Source organism: Loxodonta africana, chromosome 7 (genome assembly GCF_030014295.1).
Source record: "Loxodonta africana isolate mLoxAfr1 chromosome 7, mLoxAfr1.hap2, whole genome shotgun sequence".
Classification (NCBI taxonomy): Eukaryota; Metazoa; Chordata; class Mammalia; order Proboscidea; family Elephantidae; genus Loxodonta; species Loxodonta africana.
Genome location: NC_087348.1, coordinates 76,565,728 through 76,584,752, shown reverse-complemented (window position 1 = coordinate 76,584,752; position 19,025 = coordinate 76,565,728). Strand labels below are relative to the sequence as shown.

Sequence of the window (19,025 nt, the reverse complement as noted above, 5' to 3'; positions counted from 1 at the left end):
TTTAGTCTCTTGTTTCCTTTTGCATTGGACATTATTTTTCACTCTTTGATGGTCATAATTCTTGGCAGGAAAAATAAAGACTTGGAATGAAGACCTTTCTCCAGACAGGATGTTCAAGTCACCTTGTCTTAGACCACCTTAACCCAAGTTCCAGGCTCAACTTTCCCTTCACTTCCAGGGCTTCAAATCTGTACAAATGCTTGTTTCATTCATGTTTCTCCCTAGCATCATGGTGTATATGAGGTGTATGAATTAGACATCTCACCTGGACATGCCCTAGGCTTTGAGTTCTGCTGCTCTCACTGCAAAAGAGCACTAAATCCACAGCCCCAGTTCTTAGCTTTTTCTTCTACTTGTCAAATCTCCTCATTCTAAAAGCATTTGTGAGTGCTGAGCTCACTTCTCTGGATAATCAAAGTTTATTTGGGTTCTCACTTGTCCTGTAATCTCTAGTATGATTTTGTGGAGTATTTAATATTTCATCAAGCTTATTTAGTTGTGTTCATCGTGAGAGTTGATTAAAATTCCAAGCCTTCCATTGGTGGAGCAGAAGCCTCAAAGGTCAATTGTATGTGTGTACACAGGCAGCAGCTAGCATAAAGTATCTCACCTACTTCGATCCTTTGCTCAGATATTACCTTCTCAGCAAGGTCTACACTGAAATGCCAGTCTTCTTTACTCTGCTTTGCTTTTTCTGTCTCTTTTGCACTCACTAACTTCTAGTAGTCTATATCACATACATGTTAGTTTTGTGGTCTGTTTCCTCTGCTAGAGTATTAATATCAGGAAGGCTGACACCTTTGTTTATCACTTATACTTCCAAGAGCCCACACACTAGCAGAGATATTAAAAGCACTGAGTATAATTTTTGAATGAATGAAATGAATAATGCTCTGTGATGATTAATTTTATGTCAACGTGAATAGGCTATGGTGCCCAATTGTTTAGACAAACACTAGTCTAGATGTTGCTATAAAGATATTTACATGTGATTAACATTTAATCAATTGACCTTAAACTAAACAAATTAACCTCCGTAATATGAATGTACTTCATCCAATCCATTGAAGGCCTTATAAGCAAACTATGGTTTCCTGAAGAAGGATTCAGCTTCAACACTGTAAATAGATGTTACCGGAATTACCAGTCTTTTAACTGACCTGTGGATTGTGGACTTCCTATCCTGCCTAATCCTACCAGCCAGTTTCTCAAAACCAATCTCTCTCTCTCTCCCCCTACTAGCACAGTGGTTAAGCACTCATCTACTAACCAAATGGTTGGCAGTGTGAACTCACCATCAACTCAGCAGGAAAAAAATGTGGTAGTCCATTCCGTAAAGATTACAGTGTTGGAAACTCTATGGGGCAGTCTAGTTGAAATCAACTCGACCACAATGAGGTTATTTACATATATTTGTGAATGTATATATATGGCTCTAGGTGGTACAAACAGTTTCCTTTCCGCTACTAACCTAAAGGTTGATAATTCTAACCCACCCAACAGTGCTGTGGAAGAAAGACCTGGCAATCGACTTCTATAAAGATTACACCCAAGAAAAACATATGGAGCAGTTCTAGTCTATAACAAATGGTGTCACCATGAGTCTCAATCGATTGATGGCAAAAGGTTTAGCTCCCATAACCGTGTGGGCCAATTCCCTCTCTCCCTTTAGCTGGGTTCACCATGAGAGTTGCTTAAAATGACCAAACCTGCAGTTGCTGGAACAAAAGGCTCAAAAGTCTCTTCTCTCTTTTTTTTCCTCTTTCTACAGGTTCAGTATCCCTAGACAAACTTGAATAAGACGTGCCATGTGATTCTGTATACAAAAAGATGCAATTTGTGTCTGAATCCTTAAATGGGGACAGGAAACAGAAATAAATGTAGCAGTCATCAGCATATAGAGGTGAATTTAGCCTGCCCAGAGAGGCAGGCACTATTTCTGCTGAGAAACAGTCAGTCCCCTGGAGTTTTATGAGCAGGATGTGGGCCTGATCATAAATTCCTCTAAGAGGTTCTTCCTCACAGACTCAATGTCATCCAGCTTGCTGGATTCTCCTGGAAATCCTTTTTTGCTTTTACTCTGCTCTGTCCCTGATGAGTTTGGGAACCTTATTAATTCCCTCAGAGGAAGTCGTCTCCTCTGATCTGATTGAGCAACTCACAGATTAGTTAGGGTGTTCTCATCCTCTTAGATTGGGGAGCCCTTATATCCAAGGCCAGAGTCAGAATCTAGAAACACAGGCTGGAATTTTAAGAGTCCACAAAGACCAACCCCAGCAGATAAGATTTCTCCAAGGACCATGTGTTTAGCAATTTTCCTGTGTGGTTCTACTTTGTTATTTCCCCTCAGAAGGTATTCAGTCAAGGCAAAACTAGGATCATCTGGCTAATCTCAGCATAACCTGCTGTTGAAAATGAACATATCTTTAAAGGTTTGGCAGTACAATAACCCTAACTTACAACATAGAATTTCTTTGAAAAATAATATATGAATAAAACATAAGAAGGATTTTCAGCAGATTGAGATTTTCTTCATGTGAACCAATTTGTGATTCTTAATTCTAAATACAATTTAATTTATTAAGGCTAACACACTAGTGTATCTGATTTACTATCTGAAGATCCATGCCCGCGTATACTATAAACCCCATACTGGCTAATTATATGCAAATATATTTTGCCCACAGGAACCAAATTTCTTTTTAATATTACACTAATGGTATATTATTCCATCAAAATGTAGAAAATCAGAGGTTTTGTTAAGAAAATATTTTTCTACCAAGCTGTCTCTTGAGAGCTCCCTTAATCTCATTATTCCTGAGACTGTAGATGACGGGTTCAACATGGGAATTGCCACTGTGTAGAACACAGACACCACCTTGTTCTGGTCAGTAGAGTAGCTGGACTTGGGCATCACATAAATGAATGTAGTGGTCCCATAGTACAGAGTTACTGCAGTGAGGTGGGAGATGCAGGTGGAGAAGGCCTTGTGGCGGCCCTCAGTGGAGCGCATCTTCATGATTGTGATGAGGATATAGATGTAGGAGATGGCTATGATAAACACTGTGATCACAGTGATGGAGAAAACAGAAAATGAGATGACCACTGCAGGGATACTGACATCAGAACAGGAAAGTTCAACTAAAGGAGCAAAGTCTCAGGAAAAATGATTGACCTGATTTGGTCCACAGAAGAATAAAGAAAAGAAGGAAATCGTAAAGGAGGAAGCACTGAGAAAACTACCTACATAAGCCGCAGAGAATAACTGATCACACACTTGCATGGACATTTTAGTTGAATAAAGCAGTGGGTTACAGATTGCTGCAAAGCTATCATAGGCCATGGCAGCCAGAAGAAAGCACTCAACTGTCCCAAAGAAAGCACCTGATCCAAGTTGGATAGCACATCCAAGATAGGAGATTTTATTTCTCTCCACCAGAAAGTTTATAAGCATATTGGGTGTGACAGAGGATGAAAAGTCTATGTCAGTGAAAGCCAAGTGGCTCAGAAAAAAATACATAGGACGATGGAGCTGAGGAGAGATTCTGATAAGGATGATTGTGCTGAGATTGCCAGATATGGTCACCAGATAGATGCATAGAATAACCATGAAGAGGGTGACCCGAAGGGTAGGATCTTCTGTTAAGTCCAATAAGATGAACTCTGTCACTGCAGTGTGGTTCCCATCCACCAGGGTATCCATGAGACAATGTAGCTGGTATCAAAAAAGATCTGTGATGAAAAAAATTGTGTTAAATAAGTTATAAATTTAATGGCTCCATTTTCATTAACATACATATGGAAAGTCATTATAAATAAAGATATCATTCAAGTGTCATTGCATTTTAACATATATATAATGATAAATATATATTTGTCTTCACATGTTGATACGCAATTATATATACACATTTATTGTTATTGGCAAAAACACCAGAAAATTCAACATACGATGATTTTCCTTTTTATATTATATTTTTCAAAAATGCATTTAAGGTGGTTTTAAAGCTAAAGAATTAAAAAAAGAAATTGATTAGATTAATAAAAGGAACGGTGAGTGTAATACTAAGCAAAATACAGGTTTTGTAATGAAACCTTCAGGAAAAGCTGTCATTCATTGCAGTCTTCTTCAGTGAATAGGGCTTAGAGTTATATATACATATCGAAAACCAAAACAACCCCATTGCTGTTGAGTTGATTCTGACTCATAGTGACCCTGTAGGACAGAGTAGGACTGCCCCATACTGTTTCCAAGGAGCAGGTGGTGGATTTGAACTGCTAACCTTTAGGTTACGGGTGTAGCTATTAGCCACTGCACCACAAGACATAGTTCCTTTTTATTTTCTATAAAATCGTAGTAAGTGCTGTCATTATTGTGTAAATGAGGAAACCGAGTGAAAGAGATTATGTAGCTTGTACAAGGTTACATAGCAACATGTGATTGCCAGCAAGTCTGACATTTCTTTAGTAACTATGCTATAAATGAAGTTAAATAATACTTACCTTAATGTCCAATGCACTTGCCAATAGGTGGATATTAGATTATCCTTTAAGTTTTTTGACAGCTAATATATGAGATAGGAGACTAGTTAGTTATAGATTTTACAAGGTCTACGGCTCCACTATAGAGCCCTGGTGGTGCAGTGGTTAAGAGCTAGGCTGCTGACCAAAAGGCTGGCAGTTCTAATTCACCAAGTGCTTCTCGGTAGTCTTATGGGGCAGTTCTACCCATCCTATAGGGTGGCTATGAGTTAGAAGTGACTTGACAGCAATGGGTTTGATTTTTGATTTATTGGTTAAATAAGATCATCTAAAAAGAATAGAAATGCATTTGCTTTTGAAAATAGTACCAAATTAGGGGTGAATGGAGTCATCGTTTGTAAATTTATTGAATTTGTAAATATTTGTAATTAATATGCTATTGTTTTATCAAGTACAGGTAAGCCCCTGGCTTTGACTCACTTCCATTCTGAGAATCTCAGTGTTAATCGGTTCCAATGCAAGTCAAATGCTTCACTTTTTTTTTTTTTGTAGTTTTCATAGCTTTCTATACAGCAGTGTTTTGAACAGTAAATCATATCATTGAATACCTTTGAGTGAACATTTGAGCATGATAACATCAGCTAATTATGCGCTGCACCATTGTATGTCGTACATATCACTAATGGTAAGGTACAAAAAAAGTTAGAAACAGAAACAGATGGTCCTAAGCATGGTTCATCCATAACTCAACTCATGGACTACCTCTAGTTTGAAATATCAGTCTAATTACTATGCAAAACACTCTATGGTTGATAATCAGGACATTAGTCAAGTGCATTTATTCAAGCAAATAAAATAATTTCCTATTCTAATAATGTTTTCTAATTGGAGCATTGTAGAATATAATTATACTATTCTTCGTACCTTACCATTAGTGATATGTACGACATAATATTATGTTAAAACAAAAAGAAAAAAAAATTTTAACATAATACAGATATGCATTGGTCCATGATATGTTCTGTGAAATAGGATGTTAGGTGATTTGGACATTATGCTAACACCATGTTAAAAACCTTTTGGGAGCCAGCTTCCAGCCGTCCTTGTCTCTGCTATTGCCAATACTCCTAGTGCTGGAGCTGCAGGCAGAGGCCAGTGGAACAGTTGGTGGTAGGAGCAGAGTCACAGGAGATAAGGAAGTCAGGTGGCAGAGGGCAGAGTGGGCCCAGCCGGATGGTCTGCCAGCCTGAGCTGCAGGAGTACCCACGGCCCCCGCAGCCGCAGCCTCAGCCACTGCCTGAGAAAAACTAAGAGCCCGTGCCCAGAGCCGAGTCCTCTGACTCACCTGCCTATATCCCACTGGTTGTCCAGTGCTAAAGGGGTCTGGGTTTAGGGTCTTTAAAACGATTTTTAAAAAAAGCAAACACACTAGTTGCGGGCAAGTCAATTCCAACTCACAGTGACCTATAGGGCAGAGTAGAACCTATAGGGTTTCCAAGGAGCAGATAGTGGATTTGAACTACTGATGTTTTGGTTAGCAGCCAGCTCTTAACCTTTAAGCCACCAGAGCTCCATTAAAACCATTAGGGACAAATACACAAAAGGTGAGCTGCTTTCCATTAAAAAAAAAAAAAAGAACTTCATAAGACCATGGATTATATGCTGTGCAATGTTTTAAGTCGCACATGCCTTTGTACAGCTGAATAAAGTGTAACCTAAAAATTTTTAAAGTTTACCGAGGATCACCCCCCCAGTGGCTATGTTGGCTCACATCTTCAAATATTCCAGCTTTACATTCGGAACTTGTCCACTGTTAAAATCATTCAGACCCGTAAGCAAAGTAAGTTTTTCTGCCAAGCTATTTACTAACAATAAATACCCAACGCATCTTGGAATCCACTCCATGGCTCTGGTTTTTTTGTTTTTGTTTTTGAACTGGCTAAATATCTCATTTAGATGGTGTTGAATGATCGTATAAATTTCTGGTCATATGGAATCCTGGTAACTTGGATTATCCCTTTTTATTCACATGAAACTGATTGTGGAAACAGAGTAAATCAGCCAGAGATTCTTACTGGCTGGTCGATTGGTTGATTACATGTGCCGTTTGCCGTCCTTGACCTGTGAGTACAGACAGCCTTAGAGAGTAATGTTTCTCAGATGGTAAATGAAAATCAATTTTCAGATTCATTACAAAAAAAAAAAAAAAAGAAATTCTTACCTCTTGGAATGAGAACTCACTCATCTTTGGTAACAATTCTAAAGTCACCGTGGTTACATGGATTATCATTTGATATCGCTTGCCTTTGGGGATAAATCTCTGGAGACCCAGATGTGAATTCTGAAGCCCCATGGAGCATTATCACAGACTGGAGGGCACACTGAGCAGCTGCCGGCCACACAGAACCAGAACTAAACCCACTGCCGCCCAGGGTTTTCTGACTCATAACGACCCTGTAGGACAGGGTGGAACTTCCCCACAGAGTTTCCAAGGAGCACCTGGCGGGTTCAAACTCCTGACCCTTTGGTTAGCAGCCATAGCGCTTAACAACTGCGCCACCAGGCTTTCCGCCCAGGATTCTGTAAATTCTCAAGTGGTCAGTTTATTCTTTTGTTTCTCCATAGATGTTCATGCACAGTTCTATAACTTTCATTTAATAATTATTGAGGAGTATAGTGTCAATTGTCTTAGGGTCTCTGTGAGTCAGAATCGAATCTATGGCAACTGGTTTGCTTTTGGTTTTCTACCTAAATGTTGCTTCCAAGTTTACCTTGATATTTCTGATTAAGTGCTACTCAGCACTGAACTACAGATATAAAAAGGTAGTCTTAGCTTTATCCATTCTGTGTTGTTCACTGATAAATATTTTTTACTGATATTTACAAGACAAGTCATTAAGTACCTTGGGGAATATAAGATGGAACTTTATGTAAAGTTGAATTTTAAATAACAAGAATTATTAAGACATGTACAGTAATTATTATAGCAAAAGTTAGAAAATACACATCTTGAAATATGTATAAGTTAGAGAGCTAAAGTATAAAAAGAATCTTGGAGGAATTCCAGACAAGAAATATTCTTTCACCTACTGTCAATGCCTCAGTGGGTTCCCTCCTGAGGAGTAATTTACAGTGTAGAGAGGATAGTCGTGGTAAACATGTGCTGTCAGTCTGAAGACAAAAATCTTATCCTAATTCTCTTACTAATCCTAATTTTAGAAACTCTTATCTCTCTCTTTCTGAAGAATGAGTGAAGTAGGGTTTTCCTCCAACAAAATAAGAACCAGCATTCATTCAGAGCTTATTTTGTGCCAAGAATTGTGCTTAACATTTTACATAAATTTAATACTCACAAATACAATAATTTTGTGAAGTGACCTGCTTTTTATTATGCTTATTTTTCACATGAGAAAAAGGAGAACGAGGAGTTTAAGCAACTTGTGCTAGTGGGTGAAATACAATTATTGTTCATGTTAATACAACACAGGAATTTAAAATTAGGGAATAGTCACCTTCTATAAATGTATTCAATATTTGTAGTTAAAATATTGTTTTATGAAGGAGTGTGTAATATCAATCGAGTCACCATACAAAACACCGTACAACTAATATTCAAGATGTAATTAAAGTGCAATTATCCAAATAAATCAAATCATTTTCTACTGTAACAATGTTTCCTAATTGGAGTATTGTAGAATGAAATAATATTATTTTTGACATAGTATAGAGCTGAATAAAGTATAGCCTCACAAGTTAAGAAGTTTAGCCAGGATCACCCAGCTAGTGGCCAGGTTGACCCTCATCTGCAAATTTTCTCGCTTTTTATCCTGAACTTTGTCCATTGAGTCTTGTTGATTGTGATCCTAGAGCACTCAGACCTATAAATAAAGTAAATCTTTCTGTAAAGATGTTTAGAATAATAAATCCCCAAAGAATCTAGATGCTAACAAATTAGTTAGCATTGTGGCAAATGTCGTGTACAGATAGTTTTAAAGATTATATGAATTTCTGGAATGTTGGATGGATAAATAAGGAGTCCTGGTATTTTGAATTAAGCTCATTTTTTCACACTACTCTGACTAGAATCTTAAAGAATTCAATCAAAGTTACTTGCTAGCTGATGGCCTGATTATATCTGCCTGGTTCCCCACCTATGGCTTCTGAGTACAGATACAATCCTAGAGAGCAAAGTATTCTCAATGGTGAATTATAGTCAATACTTCAGATTCACTCACAGATGCTGAAATCTTACCTCTTGAAATAATTCGTTCATCCTTCAGTGATAAATCCAAAGTCACTGTATTTATATAGCAGCCATGCTATCATTCTATTATCGTTTGCCTTTGGGGATAAAGCTCTTTGAAGATTCAAATGTGAACGCAAAGCACCAAGGATCATTATCACATTCTCCAGTGGAAACTGAGCAGTTCAAATCACACATACACGACTAGTCTTAAGGGTTCTGTCAATTCTCAAATGGCCTGTTTATTAATTTATTTTTGTGTCTATATATGTGTTGGTGCACTTTCATTTGACAATTACTGGGATATAATAAAATAAATTTTTCATAACTAATTGTTAGTTTTTAATTTACTTTGATATTTCATCTTAAGGAATACGTAAGTTCATACATAAAAGGTAACATTATCTTCGTTCATTCATTCAGCTTGTTCATTTTGTAAGTATTTGGTAGCGAGAATAAGAAAGTCTGTTCGATACCTTGGGAAATATGAGGTAGAACAGCATGTAAAGTTGAATGTTTAATAACAAAATTATTTAAGATATGTACATATTTTTTCTAGCAAAAGTTATGAAATAAGTACCTTAAAAGTTGTATAGCTTGAGAACTATGAAATGAAAAAGTTATGCATAATTTAATAAGACAGTATTCTTACTGCATTGCCACAAAGGGGTGACTAGTGGTTTGTGGCTTATGTGACTAGAAAGATGATGGTAGAAGCAAGTATCTTCAACCCGATGACTCAATATAATTCTCTTCGTAATCCTCAATTTATAAAGTCCTACCAGTGCTCCCCTTGGTGGAAGTGGGAAAGTGGCTCATAAACATAGTGACCCAGCACTCCATCCTATACAAATACTGATAAGCCACTAGACAGCAACTACAACAACAATGACTAATGCTGTTGAGCATCTTTCCGTGTGTTTTTAAGCCATCTGAATGTCCTCTTCAGTGATCTTTTGGCTATCATATCTGATAATCCATCATTAAGAAGTACATCCTATAGCTGTGCTCCCACATTTTGTTGTAAGAATCTTATGGTTTTGTATTTCGGTTCTTTATCTATTTAAAAAAATTTTTAATAGTATTAGGTATGGACTCAAAGTAGAGTGAACCTTAATGATGTGGATAGAGTAAAACTTTCTGGACCTTCATTCGCTGATGTGGCACGACTCAAAATGAGAAGAAACAACTGCAAACATCCATTAATAATGGGAACCTGGAATGTATGAAGTATGAATCTAGGAAAATTGGAAATCATTCAAAAATGAACTGGAATGCATAAACATTGATATCCTAGGAATTAGTGAGCTGAAATGGACTGGTATTGGCCATTTTGAATCAGACAATCATATAGTCTCCTATGCTGAGAATGACAGCTTGAAGAACGGTGTTGCATTCATCGTCAAAAAGAACATTTCAAGATCTGTCCTGAAGTACAATGCTGTCAGTGATAGGATAATATCCATATGCCTACAGGGAAGACCACTTAATACAACCATTACTGAAATTTACGCACCAACCACTAGGGCCAAAAATGAAGAAATAGAAGATTTTTATCAGCTGCTGCAGTCTGAAATTGATCGAACATGCAATCAAGATGCATTGATAATTACTGGCGATTGGAATGTGAAAGTTAGAAACAAAGAAGAAGGATCAGTAATTGGAAAATATGGTCTTGGTGATGGAAACAATGCTGGAGATGAAATGATAGAATTTTGCAAGACCAGCAACTTCTTCATTGCAAATACCTTCTTTCATTAACATAAACAGTGACTATACACATGGACCTCGCCAGATAGAACACACAGATATCAAATTGACTATATCTGTGGAAAGAGATAATGGAAAAGCTCGAAATCATCAGTTTGTACAAGGCCAGGGGCCGACTGTGGAACAGACCATCAATTGCTCATATGCAAGTTCAAGCTGAAACTGAAGAAAATCAGAGCCACTCCACGAGGGCCAAAATATGACCTTGAATACATCCCACCTGAATTTAGAGACCATCTGAAGAGTAAATCTGACACATTGAACACTGGTGACCCAAGACCAGACAAGTTGTAGAATGACATCAAGGACATTATACATGAAGAGAGCAAGAGGTCATTGACAAGAAAGAAAAGAAAGAAAAGACCAAGATGGACATCAGAGGAGACTCTGAAACTTGCTCTTGAGTATCCAACAGCTAAAGCAAAAGGAAGAATTCATGAAGTAGAAGAACTGAGCAGAAGATTTCAAAAGGCCTCTCGAAAAAACAAAGTAAAGTATTATAATGAAAGGTGCAAAGAGCTGGAGATGGAAAACCTAAAGGCAAGAACACGCTCTGTGTTTCTTAAGCTGAAAGAACCGAAGAAAAAATTCAATCCTCAACTCGTGATACTGAAAGATTCTATAGGCAAAATATTAATCGACACAGGAAGCATCAAAAGAAGATGGAAGGAATACACAGAGTCATTATACCAAAAAGAATTAGTCGATGTTCAACCATTTCAAGAGATGGCATATGATAAGAAACCGATGGTATTGAAGGAAGAAGTCCAAGCTGCTCTGAAGGCATTGGCAAAAAATAAGGCTCCAGGAATTGATGGAATATCAATTGAGATGTTTCAACAAACAGATGCAGCACTGGAGGGGCTCACTCATCTATGCCAAGAAATATGGAAGACAGCTTCCTAGCCAACTGCCTGGGAGAGATCCATATTTATGCCTATTCCCAAGAGAGGTGATCCAACTGAATGTGGAAATTATAGAACGATATCATTAATACAACATGCAAGCAAAATTTTGCTGAAGATCATTCAAAAACGGCTGCAGCAGTATATCGACAGGGAACTGCCAGAAATTCAGGCCGGTTTCAGAAGAGGACATGGAGCCAGGGATATCATTGCTGATGTCAGATGGATCACGGCTGAAAGCAGAGAATACCAGAAGGATGTCTACCTGTGTTTTATTGACTATGCAAAGGTATTCGACTGTGTGTATCATAACAAACTATGGATAACACTGCAAAGAATGGGAATTCCAGAGCACTTAATTGTGCTCTTGAGGAACCTTGACATAGATCAAGAGGCAGTTCTTTGGACAGAACAAGGGGATACTGATTGGTTTAAAGCCAGGAAAGGTGTGCGTCAGGGTTGTATTCTTTCACCATACCTATTTAATCTGTATGCTGAGCAACTAGTACCAGAAGCTGGACTATGTGAAGAAGAACGGGGCATCAGGATTGGAGGAAGACTCATTAACAACCTGTGTTATGCTGATGACACAACCTTTCTTGCTGAAAGTGAAGAGGACCTAAAGCACTTACTAATGAAGATCAAAGACCGCAGCCTTCAGTATGGATTACACCTCAACATAAAGACAACAACAATCCTCACAACTGGACCAACGAGCAATATCATGATAAACGGAGAAAAGATTGAAGTTGTCAAGGATTTCATTTTACTTGGATCCACAATCAACAGCCATGGAAGCAGCAGTCAAAAAATCAAAAGACGCATTGCATTGGGCAAATCTGCTGCAAAATACCTCTTCAAAGTATTGAAAAGCAAAGATGTCACCCTGAAGACTAAGGTGAGCCTGACCCAAGCCATGGTATTTTCAACCACATCATATGCATATGAAAGCTAGACAATGAATAAGGAAGACCGAAGAAGAGTTGGTGCCTTTGAATTGTGGTGTTGGCAAAGAATATTGAATATTCCATGGGCTCCCAACAGAACGAACGAATATGTCTTGGAAGAAGTGTGGCCAGAATGCTCCTTAGAGGTAAGGATGGCGAAACTGCGTCTTACATACTTTGGACATGTTGTCAGGAGGGATCAGTCCCTGGAGAAGGACATCATGCTTGGCAGAGTACAGGGTCAGTGGAAAAGAAGAAGACCCTCAACGAGGTGGATTGACACAGTGGCTGCAACAATGAGCTCAAGCATAACAACGATTGTAAGGATGGCTCAGGTCCGGGCAGTGTTCTGTTCTGTTGTGCATAGGGTCGCTACGAGTTGGAATCGACTCAACGGTGCCTAACAGCACCAACAGTTATGGATTCTGATTTATTTTTCTGCACATGGAAATCCAATTTTTTCAGCACAATTTATTGAAGAGATTTCTTTCCCAACTAAATAAATATCCTTATCAAAAATCATTTGATCATAGATGTATGATTTTATTTATGGACTCTCAATGCTGTTTCGTTGATGTATGTGTCTGCTATTATACCAGTCCCAGGCTGGTTTAATTACTGTGGGTTTATAGTATGTTTTGAAATCAGGAAGCCTGAGTCCTCCAACTTTGTTCTCCTTCAAGATTGCTGTAGCTATTTGGGGTTCCTTCTGCTTCCAAATAAATGTGAGAATTGGTTTTCCATTTCTGCAAAAAAAGGCTTTTGGAATTTTATGGGTATTGCACTGAATTTGTAGATTGCTTTGGGTAGAATTGACAGCTTTTTAAGCCTTCCAATCCATGAACACACACTGTCCTTTCATTTATTTAGGTCTTCTTTAATTTGTTTTAGTAATGTCTTATACTATTTTATGTACAAGTCTTTCACCTTCTGCAATGAGGTGTCGGTGGCACCGGACCTTAACTAAATTCAGGGAGAATGAGATTCACCACAAAGCTGATTCCTATGAGGTTAAGATCAGACATACTTCCAGTCTTTAAAGTTTTCACTAATTCTAACACCAGCTGTCCTCCCCACTGCACTCTATACTTCTCTGCTGGGTTTGATAGTTTGTTACAATGGCCACACACAAGTCACAGACTATACTCACTGTTACCTGGTTCACTAAGGAGGTAACATGGGATCAGGATTAACTTGGAAGTGTCATGGTGAAACACCAGATTTACACTCTGCTAATTGGAATCGACTCGACAGCAGTGGGTTTGAATTTGGGTTTTTTTTGGAGAAATAAAAAAAAAGAGTTTTACTTAAGGATAAAACATTTTATGAAACGGGCAAACACACAAACACCCAGGCAAGATGCTGCAGTGTGTTCCAAATTGCAGGGAGAATAGTGAGGTTTTATCAGGTGGAACAAACAAGGACTGCAGACACGGGGTGGAGGGGAGGCTTACACTGCAAAAAATTCAAGGATTTTCTCAAACTACAAGCTTTCTTCACATTAATCTCTAACCTCTCTAACATATTTGACCAAGACATTTTTCTTAACATCAGTAAGTCTATTTGATACATTCTGAGGTTGTTACATCCTGAGATTTGTTTAAGAAGGCATTTTGTTACAAATAATTTTTATTATAGGTGTATGTCTCCCTCTTCCCTCATTTCAAGGTAACAGACTATGGCTTTACCTAGTTACAGGTTTAAAAAAGAACAGAAATGGAGCGGAAGATTCCAGTGAGTGAAAATGTAGTTTGACTAAGGCTTGGTTAATTGAATTTACGTCATCTTGGTTACAGAGTTATGCGACAGTTATAGGCTTCTTCTTAACATAATTAATTGTAATCCTATTTCCTAACCTATGGACATGGTTGAGATAGGCAATCTTTTAAGACCGAGCTGAATAAACATGCTTAATAAACACCATCAACAAACAATTCCTCATCCCAGCCAGAAATCCTGACTCTTGCTCCCTTTGTGTTCCTTGCAGTTAAATTTTGACAAAATGGCTAAATTTTCTCTTTAGAACAGGAATAGTTAAGATTTCAGTTTAATTCAGAATGGAGTTTTAACTTCGGACTGAAGTCATCCATTTCAGTACCTTAGTTTAAATTTTAAAGTCCACATACGGAGAAATAACAGGAATAACCCAGGGTATAGTTCTTCAATCAGGACGGCTGCTGCTTAGCTGTGGATGCTGGCTACCTCTGCCCCTGCTGGCTTGGCCTCTGTCTCCCCATGGGCCTGGCCTCTACCCCTGCTTATGCCTGGCCTGGAGCTTATTAGCTCCACTAACAAGTACCCGAAGGCACCACAAAACAGCAGCAGTCCTCCTACCTAAAAGCCCTAAGGTCTCTTTCTCCATGGGTTGGCCCACCATGCTGTCTCACCCTGTACTTCAGTGCTACAGCTCTCTCTGTCTCCTGGATCTAGGAGGTTCTCAGCACAGGAGCCTGGGTCCAAAAGACACACTCCATTTCAGGCTCTTCTTGATGTTAGTCAGGTAACCCCTCAAACTCTGTGGGATGGTTGCTCATGTAGGCAAGTGGCTCAATCTTCTTGGGCAGATTTTATGTATCTCCTTGTGTAATAACTGACCAATCCCTTCGCTGGGCTACACTGACCAATCCCCTCTCAAGTTGCTCCATCTATTTCATAATAACTGACATTTTCTACTGGCAGGACTGGCTTCTTCCCTGGGTAACTGTAACAAGGGAAGTAATTACAATTCCTCAGGGCCCAGGAGAAAAATTTCCCAAGCTGAGTTCTTCCTCTCTCTTTCTTATGCAGAAGCAAGGCAAAAGGCTACACAAGGAAACTCATTTCCCTCATATTCCTATCTCGTTTTTATCATGAAAGGGTGTTGAATTTTGTCAAATGCCTTTTTTGTACTGATTGAGATGAACAAGTCGTCCTTTCCTGTGTTCTATTAGTTTGCTATATTACATTGATTGATTTTCTAGTGTTGATTTTTCCTTCCTGGGATAAATCTCACTTGATTATGGTATATAATCCTTTAATATATGTTTTGATTTGGTTTCCTAGTATTTTGTTGAGTTGATTGTATTTATTTTTAAGTTTCTTTTATTTCTTAGTCTCTGTTAATTCCCATATCTTAGTGATTTATTTTCTGTGGTCTGTTGTTCCTACTGGTTCCTATGTTTAGTTTCCTGTTTCCTTTTGTGTTAGGCATTATTTTTCACTCTTCGATGGTCATAATTATTGGCAGGAAAAATAATGGCTTAGAATGAAGACCTTTCTCCAGATAGGATGTTCATGTATTTATTCAAGTCACCTTGTCTTAGACCACCTTAACCCAAGTTCCAGGCTTGACTGTCCCTAGATTTCCAGGGATGCAAATCTGTACAAAGGCTTCTTTACTTCATATTTCTCCCTACCATCACGGTGTATATGAGGTGTATGAATTAGACTTCTCACCTGGACATGTCCTAGGCTTTACTTCTGCCTCTCTCGCTCCAAAAGAACACTAAATCCACAGCCCCAGTTCTTAGCTTTTTCTTCTGCTTCTCAAATCTCCTCATTATAATTGCACTTCTGTGTGCTGAGCTCATTTTCTGGGTAATCACAGTTTATTTGGGTTCTCACTTATTATCCTGTAAGCTCTAATGTGATTTTATGATGTATTTAATATTTTCTTAAGTTTTATTTAGTGGTAGTCACCATGAGAATTGATTAAAATTACCAAGCCTGCCACTGCTGGAGCAGAAGCCTCAAAAGTCAACTGCATGTGTGTACAGAGGCAGCACCACAGCTGGCATGAAGTGTCTTCACCAACTTCAATCCTTTGTTCACATGTTAGCTTCTCTGAGGTCTACACTGACATGTCAGTCTCCTTTCCTTTGCTTTGCGTTTTCTCTCTCCATAGCACTCACCAACTTCTAATAGTCTGTATCAGGTATTTTTAGTTTCATTTCTGTCCTCTCTGCTAGACTATTAATTCCAGGAGGGCAGACACCTTTGTCACTTATATTTGCCATAGAGTACAGAATACTAGAAATATTAGAAGCACTCTGTATAAATTTTTAAATATTTCTTATTGTGCTTTAAGTGAAAGTTTAGAAATCAAGTCAGTCTCTCTTACAAAACTTTATAAACACCTTGCTATATACTCCTAATTTTTTTCCCACTAATGAGACAGTACACTCATTCCCTCCAAGTCTCTCTTTTCTAGCCCATTTGGCCAGCTTCTGCCCCATCTGCCCTCCCGTCTCCCCTCAAGACCAGAGATGCCAACATAGTCTCTTGTGTCTACTTGCTCTAAGAAGCTCCCTCTTCACCAGTATCATTTTCTGCCCCATTGTCCAGTCCAATCCCTGTCTGAAGAGTTGGCTTTGGGAATGGTTCCTGTCTTGGGCTAACAGAAGGTCTGGGGACCATGACCACCGGTGTCCTTCTAGTCTGAGTCAAACCATTAAGTTTGGTCTTTTAAGGAGAATTTTGATATGCATCCCACTGCTCTCCTGCCCCCTCAGGGGTTCTCTGTCACAGCAATCATTGGATGTAGCCAGGCACCATCTAGTTCTTCTGGTCTCACGTCGATGTAGTCTCTGGTTTATGTGGCCCTTTCTGTCTCTTGTGCTCGTAATTACCTTGTGACTTTGGTGTTCTTCATTTTCCTTTGTTCCAGGTGGGCTGAGACCAACTGATGCAATTCAGATGGCTACTTGCTAGCGTTTGAGTCCCCAGACGCCACTCTCTAAAATGGGATGCAGAATGGTATCTTAATAGATTTTATTATGCCAATTGACTTAGATGTCCCCTGAAACCATGGTCCCCAAACCCCCGTCCCTGCTACGCTGGCCTTCGAAGCATTCAGTTTATTCAGGAGACTTCTTTGCTTTTGGTTTAGTCCAGTTGTGCTGACCTCTCCTGTATTGTGTGTTGTCTTTCTCTTCACCAAAAATAGTTCTTATCTACTATCTAAGTAGTGAAAACCTGTCTCCCTCCATCCCTCCTCCCCCCCTTTCATAACCAGCAAGGAATGTTTTCTTCTCTGTTTAAACCATTTCTCAAGTTCTTACAATAGTGGTCTTATGCAATATTTGGCTTTTTGCAAGTAATTTCACTCAGCATAGTGCCTTCCAGATTCCTCCATCTTACAAAATGTTTCATAGATTCATCATTGTTCTTCATCGATGCATAGTATTCCATTGCATGACTATACCATAATTTATTTATCCATTCTACTGTTAGGGGCACCTTGGTTGCTTCCATCTCTTTGGTATTGTAAATAGTGCAGCAATGAACATGGATGTGTGTATATCTGTTCGTGTGAAGGCTTTTATTTATCTAGGATATAGTCCAAAGAGTAGGATTGCTGGATCATATGGCAATTCTATTTCTAGCCTCTTAAGGAATCACCAATTTGATTTCCAAAGTGGTTGTACCATTTTACATTCCCACCGGCAGTGTAGAAGCGTTCCAGTCTCTCTACAACCTCTCCATCATTTCTTGTTTCATATTTTTTGGATTAATGCCAGCCTTGTTGGAGTGAGATGGATTTGCGTTTCTCTAATGGCTAATGATCGTGAGCATCTCCTCATGTATCTGTTCACTGCCTGAATGTCTTCTTTAGTGAAGTGCCTGTTCATATCCTTTGCCCATTTTTTAATGGGGTTATTTGTCTTTTTGCAGTTGAGGTTTTGCAGTATCATGTACATTTTAGAGATCAGATGCTCATCGGAAATATCATAGCTAAAAATTTTTCCCAGTCTGTAGGTAATCTTTTTCCTCTTTTGTTGAAGTCTTTGAATGAGCACAGGTGTTTGATTTTTAGGAGCTCCCAGTTATCAAGTTTCTGTTCTGTATTGTTAGTAATGATTTGTACACTGTTTATGCCATGTATTATGGCTCCTAGTGTTGTCACTATTTTTTCTTCCATGATCTTTATCATTTTAGATTTTATATTTAGGTCTTTGATCCATTTTGAGTTGGTTTTTATGCATAGTGTGAGATATGGGTCTTGTTTTAATTTTTTGCCCATGGATATCCAGTTATGCCAGTACCATTTGTTAAAGAGACAGTCTTTTCCCCATTTAACTGACTTTGGGCCTTTGTCAAATATCAGCTGTTCATATGTGGATGGATTTATGTCTGGATTCTCAATTCTGTTCCATTGGTCTATGTATCCGTTGTTGTACCAATACCAAGCTGTTTTGACTACTGTGGGAGTATAGTAGGTTCTAAAATCAGGTAGAGTGAGGCCTTCCACTTGGTTCTTCTTTTTCAGTAATACTTTACTTCTCCAGGGCCTCTTTCCCTTCCGTATGAAGTTGGTGGTTTGTTTCTCCATCTCATTAAAAAATATCATTTTAATTTGGATCACAATTACATTGTTTCTATAGATTGCTTTTGTTAGAATAGACATTTTTACAATGTTGAGTCTTCCTAGCCATGAGCAAGGTATGTTTTTCCACTTACTAGGTCTCTTTTGGTTTCTTGCAGTAGCTGCTTGTAGTTTTCTTTGTATAGGTCTTTTACATCTCTGGCAAGATTTATTTCTAGGTGTTTTATCTTCTTGGGGGTGCTGTAAATAGTATCGATTTAGTGATTTCCTCTTCGATGTTCTTTTTGTTGGTGTAGAGGAATCCAACTGATTTTTGTATGTTTGTCTTGTATTCTGATATTCTGCTGAACTCTTCTGTTAGTTTCAATAGTTTT

General features: G+C 38.4%; 1 pseudogene; it reads right to left on the bottom strand.

Annotated features, from left to right (window-relative positions):
• Nucleotides 1-2,759: 2,759 nt before the first annotated feature.
• Nucleotides 2,760-3,703, bottom strand: LOC100660870 (olfactory receptor 5P76-like; annotated as a pseudogene).
• Between the last annotated feature and the right edge of the window lie 15,322 nt (nucleotides 3,704-19,025).